The sequence below is a fragment of the Anser brachyrhynchus genome, assembly GCF_964034855.1.
Source record: "Anser brachyrhynchus genome assembly, chromosome: 5".
Taxonomy (NCBI): Eukaryota; Metazoa; Chordata; class Aves; order Anseriformes; family Anatidae; genus Anser; species Anser brachyrhynchus.
Window position 1 is genome coordinate 1,261,889 of NC_137699.1, and position 13,015 is coordinate 1,274,903.

The 13,015-nt window shown below is 40.6% G+C and overlaps 1 protein-coding gene across 15 annotated transcripts in view; it reads right to left on the reverse strand.

Moving 5' to 3' along the window:
* MICAL2 (microtubule associated monooxygenase, calponin and LIM domain containing 2) overlaps positions 1–13,015 on the reverse strand; it is a 162,840-nt gene that overhangs the window by 122,609 nt on the left and 27,216 nt on the right. For 2 of the 15 annotated variants that reach the window (XM_080593245.1, XM_080593244.1), the window contains exon 1: positions 2,516–3,646. The exons of 1 other annotated variant lie outside the window; for it this stretch is intronic. The gene's annotated coding sequence lies outside the window, so the exon portion shown is untranslated. Of the gene's footprint in view, positions 1–2,486; positions 3,655–13,015 lie in introns of those variants that run through there. 12 more of the 15 variants (XM_080593243.1, XM_080593242.1, XM_080593240.1 and 9 more) reach the window with 12 other exon arrangements.

The following is a 13,015-nucleotide window of genomic DNA, read 5'->3' on the forward strand; positions in this document are numbered from 1 at the left end:
ACAAGGAATGGGGCATGGACACCAGACAAGAAAAACTCCGCTTCAGAGTACCTTAGAAAAATAAAATCTTTTTAGTCAATACCTACTTCTAGATCCTTGACAAAACCGAAGGAAATCTGAACTCCTCACAAACAGCAGTGCAACCACCACCCAGCACTGAGCTTATCACACTGCTGTACATCTGTAGGGCAACAGTAAGACAACTAAGAACAACAACAACAAAAAAAAATAATTCAGTTTAAAACAGAGGTGACTTCTCATTTCTGAACACTTAACAAGCCAGTAAAGAACTTGTCCACTTTCACAGATAAACCAGAAGTCAGGCCATTTGCTGCTGGCCATATGGCAAGAGGAATTTGACTGCAGCATCCTTGAGTTTTGCACTGGAATTTCTTTTCTCAGCTGCACATTATTAGCTGCACCTTCAATACCTTCTTCAAGTAATACGAAGATAAGAGCAGCAGCCAATATCAAGCAGCATTTTAAAGCCTTTATTCATCAGGTATTAACTCGATAGGTTTATTTAATATGGGGGATAATACATGTTTTGCTAAAAAGCAGGACTGAATAAAATGCACCAGCTGAATGTCACAGAACAGCCTGCCAGCACGCAGTCTTGCTGTGTGAAGAAGATGCAGGAAAAGGCCCCAGAATTTCTAAACTTGAGGCTTTAGATGAAAAGAGACCTTTACACCTGTGCGACACAAAGGTGCACACACACAACACTCACAGGTGACACTCACAACAGCTGATTTAGAGAATATTCATGTTCTGTGGCATGTGCTGCTGGTGATCCCAGCCCTGCATTACTGCCACTGCAGGCTCTGCTATCTGCCCGAGGGGGGAGGCAGCAGCAGCGATAAGGAGGAGGTGGGGTAAGATTCAAGTCAGGGGAGTAAGTGGCTCATTACTCTCTGGGCAGCAAGTAAAATGGTTACAGAGATAAAAACAGCACTTGTATTTTAAAGACAACTTCTATTTTCAAACAGAGAATGGTAAAATTATTGTACTTTTTTCAGATTTTAAAGAAGTGAAACATGACAAAAAACAAGACTGAACATAAGATTCGGTCTAAGTAAGACTCAGATCAAGGATATGTGGAGGGTGAAGTGAGTGAGTATAATTTCAATTCTCAAAGCTTTAACTAGCCTCATAACATGCAGAGAAAAAAAAAAAAAAAGCTATCTCCAGAGCCAGGAGAGAAGTTTGCTGATACTTCAGTACAATTCTTTACAACTGAAGTTTCCATACAATCCGTTCTCTGGAAATGATAAAAACTGCTGTGTTTAGTGAAATAGCCAGATCCTTCAAAGTAATCATACATGGACAAACACTTAGAGTGCTTGTGTAAATGATAAGAGACATGAATTCCAGTTTGGTCGTTGGATAATCTGTTTTCCACCCATGTAATATATTTAGCAACCAACACAGAATGGCGAAATGAGGGAAGCAAGATGCCCTCTTTTCTCCCAGATGAAGGTACTTCGTGAACACCAATTAGATGTTAATATCCCTGGGAGGCAAGTGTGACAAGTCCTATTAGGCCAGTTTAAAGATTAGGACACTGAGTCACATAGTGAGATTAAGAACTTCCTCAAAACCAACAGCAGAGCCAGAAAGGGGGTAGCTACACCCCAGCTAGGCATGGCAGCAGGAGACTGCTGTGCTCTGCCTTATTACAAGACCTGGAGTCTTTAGAGAGAAAAGAAAAAAAGGGAAATTAAAAGAAAAAAAACTGCTTATATGAAGTTTCCTGGCCATGCCAACATGCCTCAGTTTTGACCTGCAGGGACCATCTTTAGATGCAAGAGCTCAGTTCGGTTTCCATGCTCGGATCACATTTTGGCTGAAAGTGCCAGCAAGGCTGCCAATTGTAAACGGTTTTTAAAGTCGGCAGAGACCTCCAGATCTTTCCCGATAAGCTAGTTAAAGAGAGAACTGAAAACTTTTTGATACCGGTTCAACCGTGTAAGCCTAGGGGCAAATAAATCTGCACTCGCCAGTCTTCAAACCAACCCTTTGCCAGCTATCTGCATTCAAGTCACATGAACTTACACACAAAAAACCGGAGCGAACACGACAAGACAATTAGTCTCGTAGATTAAGACATACTTCAAAGCACAAAGAAAAGCCCAGCAGATGCCACGTTCAATTAGCCCGGAAGGTGAGCAGAGCAGGGTGTCACGCTCATTAACACGCTCATTAAGACGCGTCCGACCTAATGGCCCCCTTCGGTATTGCAGGGCGTTCTCTCGTGGCGCTAGCAGGGACTCTCGAAACCGAGGGCTCTCGCTCCTTCTCCTACCTCGCCCTAAGCCCCCCGCCTGGCCACGGCCCCGGGCCGGCACCGCCGGGGGAGCGCCGCGGCCCCGGCCCGGGAGCGCCGCGGCCCCGGCCCGCCCAGCGCCGCCCTCGCCCACAGCCCCCGCCGAGGGACAGGGACCGGGACCGGGACGGCCCCGACCCCAGCCCCGCTCCCGCCGCACCTGCTCCGCCCGCAGCAGCGCGACCCTACCGGTGGAGGCGACAGCGGCGCTCCGCATGCTGCCCGCGGCTCGGCACGGCGCGGCTGGGCACGGCTCTGCTCGGGGCGGGGCCGGCGGCCGGGGCGGGCCGGGGCGGGCAGCCCGGCTGCCTCAGCCCCATGCGAGCCGCCGCCGGGCGCCCGCGGGCTGGCAGCAAGGTGTGCGGCTCCGCCGAGCGGCTCTTCTCTGCGCCCCCTCGCGGCCTGAGGGGGCCACGGGGACGGGGTGGGTCCCGCCGGTGCTCTCGGGAGCTCCCCGGGCGGCGCTGACCCCCGCGGCTCCCCTCAGAGGCATCGGCGAGGCCGCCACCTGCGCAGCACCGGGCAGCGGCCCGTCCGTCACCGCGTCTGTCACGGAGCGAAACGGGCAACGCGGACACGGCTTCGGCTGGCTTAGGTGGGGTATTTGGGGAAGCTGAGAGTTGTCGTGTACGCAGAAAGGTTAGGGCGGCGAGTAAGTAGAAGGCTACTGGGAAGAAAGTTCAAGAACGGTAACAGCTGTGCTCGCACTACACTGCTTGACTTTCATTAGCAACAACACCTTGCTGATAGTGGAGGTGAGGTTTTACGAAAAAGAAAGAACACAAGTAGCACTCACTTGAACTGCTGCAACAGGAGGATAAAATGCTCTGCGGCCAAAGCATCTGCTATCTGCGTATCTACTAACTTAACACTTTAAAAACCTCAGCAGGCCTACCATTTCTTTAAGTGACTGAAAACAGTCAGAAATATTTTGACATGTGCCACACACACTATACCTTAAGTGACCTTGAAGAAGCCTGTGGGAGCAGGACCCTTGTCTCCCATACCATGAGCTACCTGACCTTTTTCACATTTGCCTGCTCTGAGCCAAATTTAAAGCTGCTTTGGATAGCATGGAGAGAAAGCAAGTGTGAATACAGCCCTACTTATCCACACGCAGCTGAATGTAACACAGTCTCTAAGGAGCCAAGCATCTCACCACTTCTCTGAAATAATTTGTCAAGGTCAACAACAATAATTTGTCAACAATTCTCCACATTTAATTGCGGACAATACCTCTCATTTGGGTCGAAATTTGTCTTCTAGCTTCTTGGGTCTTGCTTAGCTGAACCTAACTTTTATTTGGTCATTAACTTTTGAATTGCAGTATGTTTATCTGCTTACTTAACTTTGGGAGAGTAAGAGTACTTTTTTCCTCAAAGTGATAAAAGCTAGAATAAATAAAAGGTGCATACCATTTTCCTACTATCAAAAAGATAATGCAGCCTTGAGGAACACAAGAACAAGGAATGAGAAAACTCTCTTAGCAAAAGTAATCTGGAGTTAGCAAAGGGGCAAGTGCATAGTAAAGAAATAATATCAATGTGACTTGAACAAAGTCTTGCTAGTTTCAGTCCAGCATTAGAAGTCCCATGAAGGCAAGATTCCTCCACAGATGGCCCAGAAAATACAAAGACAAAATTAATTGAACCTTTCCTGGGAAGTATTCCCAATCTCCCTCCTTTAGGAAAGATGCTCCTTCTTAGTTAGGAAAGATGCTTACAACTTTACCAGGTGCCCTCTTCCCTTCGCTCCTCTCAGAAAAAGTTAGTAAGTCTCTAAAAAGATAACCCTCTCCTGCCAAATCCTTCTGGAATTTTAAAGCACTCCCTGTAAAAAGGGAGGCATGTCAAGGGCTGCAGAAAGACCACCAGGGACCTTGCTATTCTAATGACTCCGATTAGTATGTTTACTGATTGTCCCTAAATACACGACCTTTGCCAATGGTCAGAAGATAAATGTATATTTCACACTTCCTAATCTTAACTCTTATCATAACCATCTTTTAAAATTATGTTTCATTAGATGTTACTTAATCGGAATTAAGAAATTCTTTATCACAGTCACACCTACCTCTTTCCAAAGGAAAACATGGCTTAGACACGATCTAATCTCTCTGGGGTAAAATGAATACACTTCACTAAAGATTAGTTTGATAAATACTAATCAAGAACTACAAATTTGGCATTACATGTAGTTCTGTTGGCTACTGTAGCCCACCCTCCCTTATGTCAAGTGTGGGACACACAACCATGAAATAAAACAGTGACTTCCCTCAGTGCTACAGAGCTTCCCCTTCCATAACCCGTTATTTTTGACAGTGCCGCTGCTTGTAATTTATTTATTTATTTATTTATTTTGTCAGTCCTAGGCTGTTCTCCCCCTTTTAAAGGACTTGAGAAAGGAATTATAATAGACCTTATGAAAAATAGTCCAGCCCTATCAACTCGCATAAAGTCACGCCTGTAATGCTGCCGTAGGGTGTTCATCCTCTCACTGTGGCTGACGATATAAAGCACTCTCCTTCCTGACATGTGCAAGCCTATTTATTCAAATTTTGGTAAATGTAATACTATCTACATATCCAGCACAATAAAATACCTTCTTATGGTATTTAAATGATTTGTCTGCTCTTTTCTTATTAATTGTGGATTTCTTCAGATTAACTCGACTTTTTCATACAAGAGATGCTCTGGTTGTTAGTGTTGCAGCCTGGGTCTCAGGAGACCAGGCTGAACTCCCTCCTCCACCACTCACCTCCTTTATGACTTTGGGCAAGTCATACATGTATCGAGTGTATTGGTTTGTGATCTATAGGGTGAATGAAGTAAGTCTTCTCTTCCTCATGGGGTCTTATGAGGGTGAAACCTTTGTATGAAGGTAAGAACCTTGACACTCTACTACATCCCATGATAGGTCACAGGCATTTTCCCAGCTTATGGTTTGAAGTTTGTCATCATATTCATGTCTGCTGACAATCAGTTAAATACAATTTTATTTTTCTTTTTAATGAGCAATAAGCCACTAGAGAGGTTCTTTTAAAGGAATTTTGCTTTATAGATTGTGGAAAAGAAAATAGATCAAAGGAAAGGAAGCTGATTTCTTTATGCGGGAGCATGTAATTTTCCAGGAGCCTGGAATAGCTGGATTTTCTTACCACATGTTCAGGAAATAGCCCTTCCTACCCGATCCTGAATGTATCAGATAATACCCTTGTCATATAATGAAATTACTGTAGTGTGAGACACTTTATAAGAAATATTTTTGTTCAAGTTTCTAAACACATTAATGAATTTATACATGTCTGCTGAGGAACAGTTCAAAACATTTTGGTTCTCTGGTAAACAACAAATATTTGTTTCTTGATTAAAAAAAAACAGAGAAGTATCAACAAAACACACCTACCTTATTTTCTAGCCCTCTTCCCACAGACAACTGTTTGGGAAGTTTGGGGGTAGGTGCCTCATCACCCCACGTTCCTCATATTAGCCACATACAGCTTCTGCTGCAGTAACAGTAGTAGGGCTCCCCTACTTCCCCACCCCAGCACAGAAGTACCAGGATTTTTATTGTTGCCTATATCCTTTAAGAGAGTGACTTCTAAGAAACTATCCCTCAGCACACCCAGCCAGTAAAACATTTCCAGGCTGGTAACATTAGTCCTTTTTAGGTCTGGGGCGTGAACTGGGGTGGGTTGGTGGTTTCTTTGTTTGTTTTGGTTTATTCTTTTGTTTTCATATGTGAATGTTTTTGCTGTTATTTTGACAGAAAGGGGACAGAGCTTATCTGAAACAAGTTACAGACACAAGTATAGGAAATTTTACTTTTTCGATCACATCTGCTTGCTGGTTAATCTCCCTGAAGCTAAAATGGGTTTCATTAATACAAAAATATTAATCATACACCAAATCTGAGCACAGGATAATATCTTGCTTCCACTATCATTCTATATTAATTGATCCATTTCCTAAGACACTTTGAAAACTGCTATCTTATATAGACAGTATTCAGCTTGTCAGCACTGGCCTCTTCAAAATCCAAAACTTCCTTCTTTGAAAGCAGAAGAATGAGCCTAGCAGTCTCTAAGATAGTTCTCATTTTAGTAAGGCATAGAATTATCATCCCATATTTATTCCTACAACAAAGTCTCATTTTATAATGTCATTGCATTTCATGTAAAGGATAATGGCACCTTTGGTAATGTTGTTTTAATCACAAATCATAAAAACATTTCTCAAGTTCTGAAAAACAACAACCAGAACCTTAAGAAGTTTGAAATTTCTTTTGGGACACATATCATATTGTAAGGTATATTTGAATTTGAAAAGATTTTACAGATAATCAAATAGGTGGACATAATGAAAGGTACAACAAATTGTTATTCAAAAGAATTAAATTTTCTTTTCCTTTTTCTGTCCTTGGTGAGGTCAGTGCTTTTAAAAGATTTGGTTGTCCAAAGGAAAGAGGTATGTTTGGATACTTTCCCTAAGGAATATAATAATTATTGCATTAAGAGTCTTCATTTCATTAATGCCAAATCCTCAGTGCCTTAAGGGCATATTCCACGGATATTTTATATTTTCATTTCTGACATTTGGGTTTGTGTGCTGAGATACAGTTTTGATTCTGCTTTGATTTGCAGAAATCACTACTCTGAGAAATGCATATCAAAGAATATCAAAGGCATAGACGTATTTCTCCTCCTGTTGAAATAACATCTCACTGTTGGTAACATCTCACCAACTTCAGAGAGGAAAGGATCAAGTAATTAAACATTGTTTTACATGGATTCCAAAGGGCTTTGGATCAGGCCTCATTTTCCTAGCCAGTCCTTTGCAGCTGCGTTGCCTTTGATTCTGCTGACAAACGACTCCCTATAAAACTAACCAACCAAGCTCAACGAAGCTGATAAGATTTCCTTCCTGCAGTGCTGTGCTAACACCTTCCCTGAAAATGTACTCTGTTTGGTCATACTCGATTTCAGATTAAGACTTTGCAGAGCAAAGTGAAACTTAAATGTCAGCTAAAGTGATAAAGAAATTTAAGTTAATACACAGTCTTTCAAGCCAAATAATTCCAGGCCATGTACAGCTGGTAAACAGATTCTGCTTTGGTAGGGTGCTAAAACATCTGCCAAAGCTGGTAACTGTCAGATGCTTAAAGGATGTCACATTGTAAAATAGCCAGCTAGGTTGTTTCAGACTATGTCAGGAGAAAATATAGTGATCTGTGATAAAGATTTGGGGGGAAAATAAAAACAAACAAGCAAGCAAGCAAGCAAACAAAAATACAGAAGGCTTGAGTGTTTAGCACACACCCACATGAAAATAGTTCCTAGAACGTGACTGTCAGCGAATAAAAGGAATCTCTGTAAACACATGCTTAACCATTCTGTATGTCATCAGCAAGTACCTGAGATTATTTCTTGTCTGTGGGAAATCTGTCAGAGACAAAGATCACTTTCCGGATGCTTTGATGCTAGCATATTAAATCTTAACAGATACTTTATTTTTTAATTAAATGTTATTTATGTTTTGTGGGTGTTACTGAACAAAGTCTTCCCTGAGTGTCATTAATGGAAGAAAGAAAAAGTGTGAACTGGTGAGGACCATCGTGTTAAGTCTGAGTACCGAGATAGTCTCTGGTGATATTTCTGGGAAATTTAATGTTTATCAGACAACTGAACTCAAGGATGAAATTACCACATTTCTAATTGTCATGCTTCCAGTTTCACAGACAAGATTCTCATTCTTCATTTTTGAATTAAACACTTCTAGTTAGTCTTTCCTATGGTAAGTGTTTCTTTAATGAGTATGAGTCCATCTGCGTGAGCATACCCATGTTAGAATTTTAATGGTGAATCTCTTTTTTCTCACTCTCAGGGAAGGAGGTACTTTCTTTGGTAATTCCAGAATGTACTTCAGGAGTTTCTAGAGACTGATCATTTACTGTGTTGCATTATGCTGTATTAGAGAAGAGATGACCTCACTTCTCACGCTTAGCCAGGGAGGAATGGCTAGGAAGAAGATCTATTCGGTTTTTTAAATTATCCTATGCAAATGTTTCTAACTCGCTCTATGGAGATAACAGAAAACAATCAGCAACTGTTGGCGATCAGTTTTACCTGTTGTACATTACTGTCTGTTTTGACAGCATAAAATAAATAAATTATATGCATTCAAACCCTCTTTGATTAAAATATAAGGTTGCTAAGAAACAAGAGTAATGCATCATTAATGCCCTTTACAAGCAGCATTTATATAGAAACATGAAACTTAGCCATGGTGCACTTGGAGACTACTACAGTGCAACCAAAAAGCAGATCTGTGATCTGTGCAGACACACAAGAGACTTGTGTTTTAAGGTTGTGAGTTATATGTCTGTAATCACTATCTCAGCCTTAGGAAAATTATCCTTGAAAGACTGAACTTCTTGTGTTTCTCCGTAAAAAATAAAACAGTGCTCTCAGGAATATGTTCTTGAAAGTTTAATTGCTTTTTAACTACCCAGTGCAACTTATGTTTTTCTATTTTATATCCAGCTACAGCAGCACTGATAGTTTCTCTTTCTTATCTGATCACAGCAAAAATGCAGCTTATTCTCCTTTCCATGTTTTCATCCCCAGTTTCTTAAACAGGGCCTAAAGTCATTTACCTCTTTAACATTAAGCTTGAATAACCTAATTATCACATAGTCAACTTCAGTTCTCCCTGTTAAACTGGCCCCTTTCCAGAACTGTCAGGTTTCCATAAATCTATACAGAAGATCTGTGCTTTACACCATGCCTCTGCTCCCAGAGGAGCTCAGCATTGCCATGCAGATACAAGCCACGTGCAGACATCAGTGCTACCAAAACCCATCTGCCAAATTCCAAGTGCCTCAGGAAGACATAACCCCCTTCAGCACTGCTTAGAAGAGGGATGGAAAACAAGTGCTACAGCCCATGTGGCAGAGCAGGAGAAGTTCTACAGCAAGCATTTGACACATTGAGACCATATATGGAATAAGGCCATGGTCATTCTTCTTTCTGCCATAAGCTTTGGAGATTTCAAAGATGTTGCAGGTAATTCAGCCCCTACTGTTGCCTCCCCATGAGATAACAGGCTCTGCAGTGCCATGCTTCCTAGCACCGCTTGGCTATTGGCTTAGCATTCAACAGAGAAGTGCCACCTCATGTAATGCCACCAGCTGCCAACGTAACACTTGGAGGCTTGTTGGACAGCCTCCGTTCCGTTGTTTGGTTTTTCATAGCTCATGTGATCTCACTGGATCACAGCACAAGCAATATTGTTCTTGAAAACCTGTAAAATATTTTTATGAACTCCACGATTTAGTATTTAAACATGTCACGTTAGTAACTTTAAACAAACAAGTGTAGCTTAAAGAAAGACCTTTTTAGAGTTGCACTGCCTGCCAATAGCTTTCCAGTCTCAGTGCCAGCATAAAAAAAATGGTATTCTTTAATTAAAAAAAAAAAAAAAAAGAAAGAAAAAGGTCCTGTGCATTTGCAAATTTGTCAATAGGGCAGTTGGCATCTTCCCACCCTTCCTGCTCATGTATAGTCAGAGTTTGAAATATCAGATTTCAGCTGGTAAAAGAGGATCCTGAATGCATGGAGAGCAAAACCACTTTGAACTCTCTGGAATGGTAACAGCAGCACTTGGGGAGAAAACAAAGCCTGGGCACAAGTGCATTTTCATAACAGCTGAAATGAAGACATTTAACAACTGCCACATTCCCAGAGGAAATCCTGTTGAGCAGGAACTTAGCTCATCAACTTGTTGTATGATGGTTCTACGTTCTTCACAGAACTGACATTTCTTTCAAATGCCCTTTAACAGGTTACTTAAAATTCATACATGAGGTTGACCCACGAAACTCGGCACAACTGAAGTCTTCTTTTGCCACTCAACCCTCCTGATGTGAAAGCATTTCTTTCTTTGTGCGTGCAAAGTGCTTCTTTGCTGTATTGCATCCTTGCAATTTCTTACTGAGCAGCAATTATGCTGCTGTTTCAACACAAGCATCTGGCATCAGACATTCAACAACATACTGTTTAAGAAATTATAAGCTAAATACTAAAAGGTATGTCAGTATTTTTTGAAAAATCAATTTGAAATAACTTCACAGGATTCAAATTGTTTCTCTATTTATAGTGGTACAAAACTTCCTGGTGACCTAGAGATCACAGTCTGGCCTTTCACTTTCACCCACACAGCCGAATATTTATTGTTGGACAACAAAAATAATTTTATACATACCTAGGTAATTCATTATTACTTTTCAATAGAACACAGCCCCTATCTAACAGACTATTTCAGAGAATGGTTTACTGTCAAACGTTAGAGATGAAACTTATTACAAAAAGTTCTAGATTTCAGCCAGATTTCCATCTTTAAATAATTGAGTTAAATGAGTCGATTCCTTCATGAGCCCTGCCTCTTCTCTTATCATTTACTCCAGATAGTGGAATTCCACTAGGAATTCTTCTAGTGTACAGGAGTAGTACTTTCAGCAAACATGTAGATTTCACTGTGTACTCATGGAGAGAAAGCTTATGTGTAATTTTCTATTTCACAATATACCCCAATTTTGGAAACATGCCCACTCGTGCCTTCTGTTTTCCTTAAAACATTAGTCATATGAAGCCTCAATAAGCATCTTAAACTAAACTCATGTCTGCATGTCACTATTTATAAATATGTAGGTGCTTCCCTGGAGGCAACAGAACCTATAATATTACTACCATTTACTGTTACTTATATTTATTTTTTTCTCTCTTAGTAAGGGTTTTCCTACAGCATTTTCTGGTTTCAAGTTTCAGTTCAGCCTGCCCTTGGTACTGTACATAGTACCATTTTCACCCTAGCAGTTCTGCACTCCAGCCAAGGAAGGTCAGCTGAGAACAAGGGGTTGGAGTGTCTCCCAGGGCCTGGCTGGGTTGTATTGCTAGCACTTCTGTAGACAAATATGCTAAGTTTAATGAAGTCAGTGGAAAGACTCCTGCTGGCTTTGGTTTGCTTTGGATCCGGCTGTAAGTTAGGAAAGTTTGATTTTAATTCCATTACCTGACCACAGTTTTGTTGCTGTTGTTGTTTTTTTCCTGTGTTAACAACATACCCCTCTCTAAACAATGACAGAACTGGCCTTTTCAGTCAAATGATCAGTTCCTCAGTGACTTACGCTATAATATGACCAGACAGGGATCCTAAGATTGCTGCTAACTGAAGAGGGAACAAAACATCTCCTTTCTGGTTTTGTGGTCAAAGCCACTGACTTCAAGTGAATTGTATAATTTCCTACCATATTTTGTAATTCAGCATGTGTTAAAATGCCATTCTGAAATGAGGGATTAACTGTTATCCTACCTTTACAGAAGAACAATCTGAAGACAAGTCATAGTCCTAGAATAACTAAGAAAATGACATGGAAACTTGTCAAGGCAACTCACTAATTTTAACAATGATAGAAGCAGTATTAACTGAGGAATTCCTGGCTTCTGTGTCCTGTTCCTTGCTCCCTCCATGTGTATGGCATACACATACCATAACACAGAAAAAAAGCACATTGGAAATGCACAGTAAATCAGGATTTTGTCAGTTTAGCAACGGTAACATTAACGAAATATGTATTCTTGGAATTAAAAACATAGACCTTGAAAACAAGAAGGCAGCTATCAAGACAGCTTATTTTGAAGTTTAAAATTGCTTAGTGTCCCTGTACACATTTGTCTGAGTACGAAAAAGATGTAAAGAAAGTACTAAGTAATTAAATCAATGTGCTTTTTAGTTTAAAAAAAATCATTAAAAATACTGGCCTTTTAAAAAGACAACATCGATGCAGTCATGTATCACTAGAATTTGCTTTCTGAGTAATGATTTTCCCTCCAAACATTTTCTATTTAAAACCCCCCTTAAGCCTTTTGCAATATGTTTCCTGTGCAGACATACCACTTAATCATCAGAAAATGACTCAGCCAATCAGTTCAGGAGCTTCCTGGCCTCCAGACAAACTGAGGATTCAAAACTAGGGAGAAAATTACAAACATGCTCAAAACTTGACTGATTAGTCGAAATACTGAAGCTTAAGACATTTTTTAATAGATCAGGAATATGTTACAAGTTGTTCACCTGGTAGCACTAAAGCACTTGTTCAGCAAGAATAAAAATATTTTGCTCATTCAAAATGCTTTACATTTCTGTAATTGCTCCACCACAATATTATATTTCAAAAGCAAACAAACAGGCTTTTGACAGAGGTTTGTGATATGGATAACCCTCCTGCTGCTCTTAGGTCTGGGGTGCACATTGTTTTGAAAAAATGCTTGATCATTTTTGCTTAAATAAAAAATCACCCAAGAAACACAATTAAAGACATATCATCATTTTCAACTTGCTTATTTACTGACACATTGCTAGTTTTTCAGCTCTAGGATATCAGAGATCTTGCTATATTTTCTAAGCACAAAATGAATGCTGGCAAATATTCATCCATATATGTCATCCAGCATATTTGTCTGAAAAAAAGATTAGAGGTGGAGCTGTAATACAAAGCATAAGCAATCTCAATTTTCCTTTCAAGAGCAGAAGCATTAACAAAAAATTAAGGACGGAATTTCATCCTAAAACATTAAGTAGTCCACTAGTATTTGCATGATTCATCATGGCAACAACTACAGAATTTCTTCCA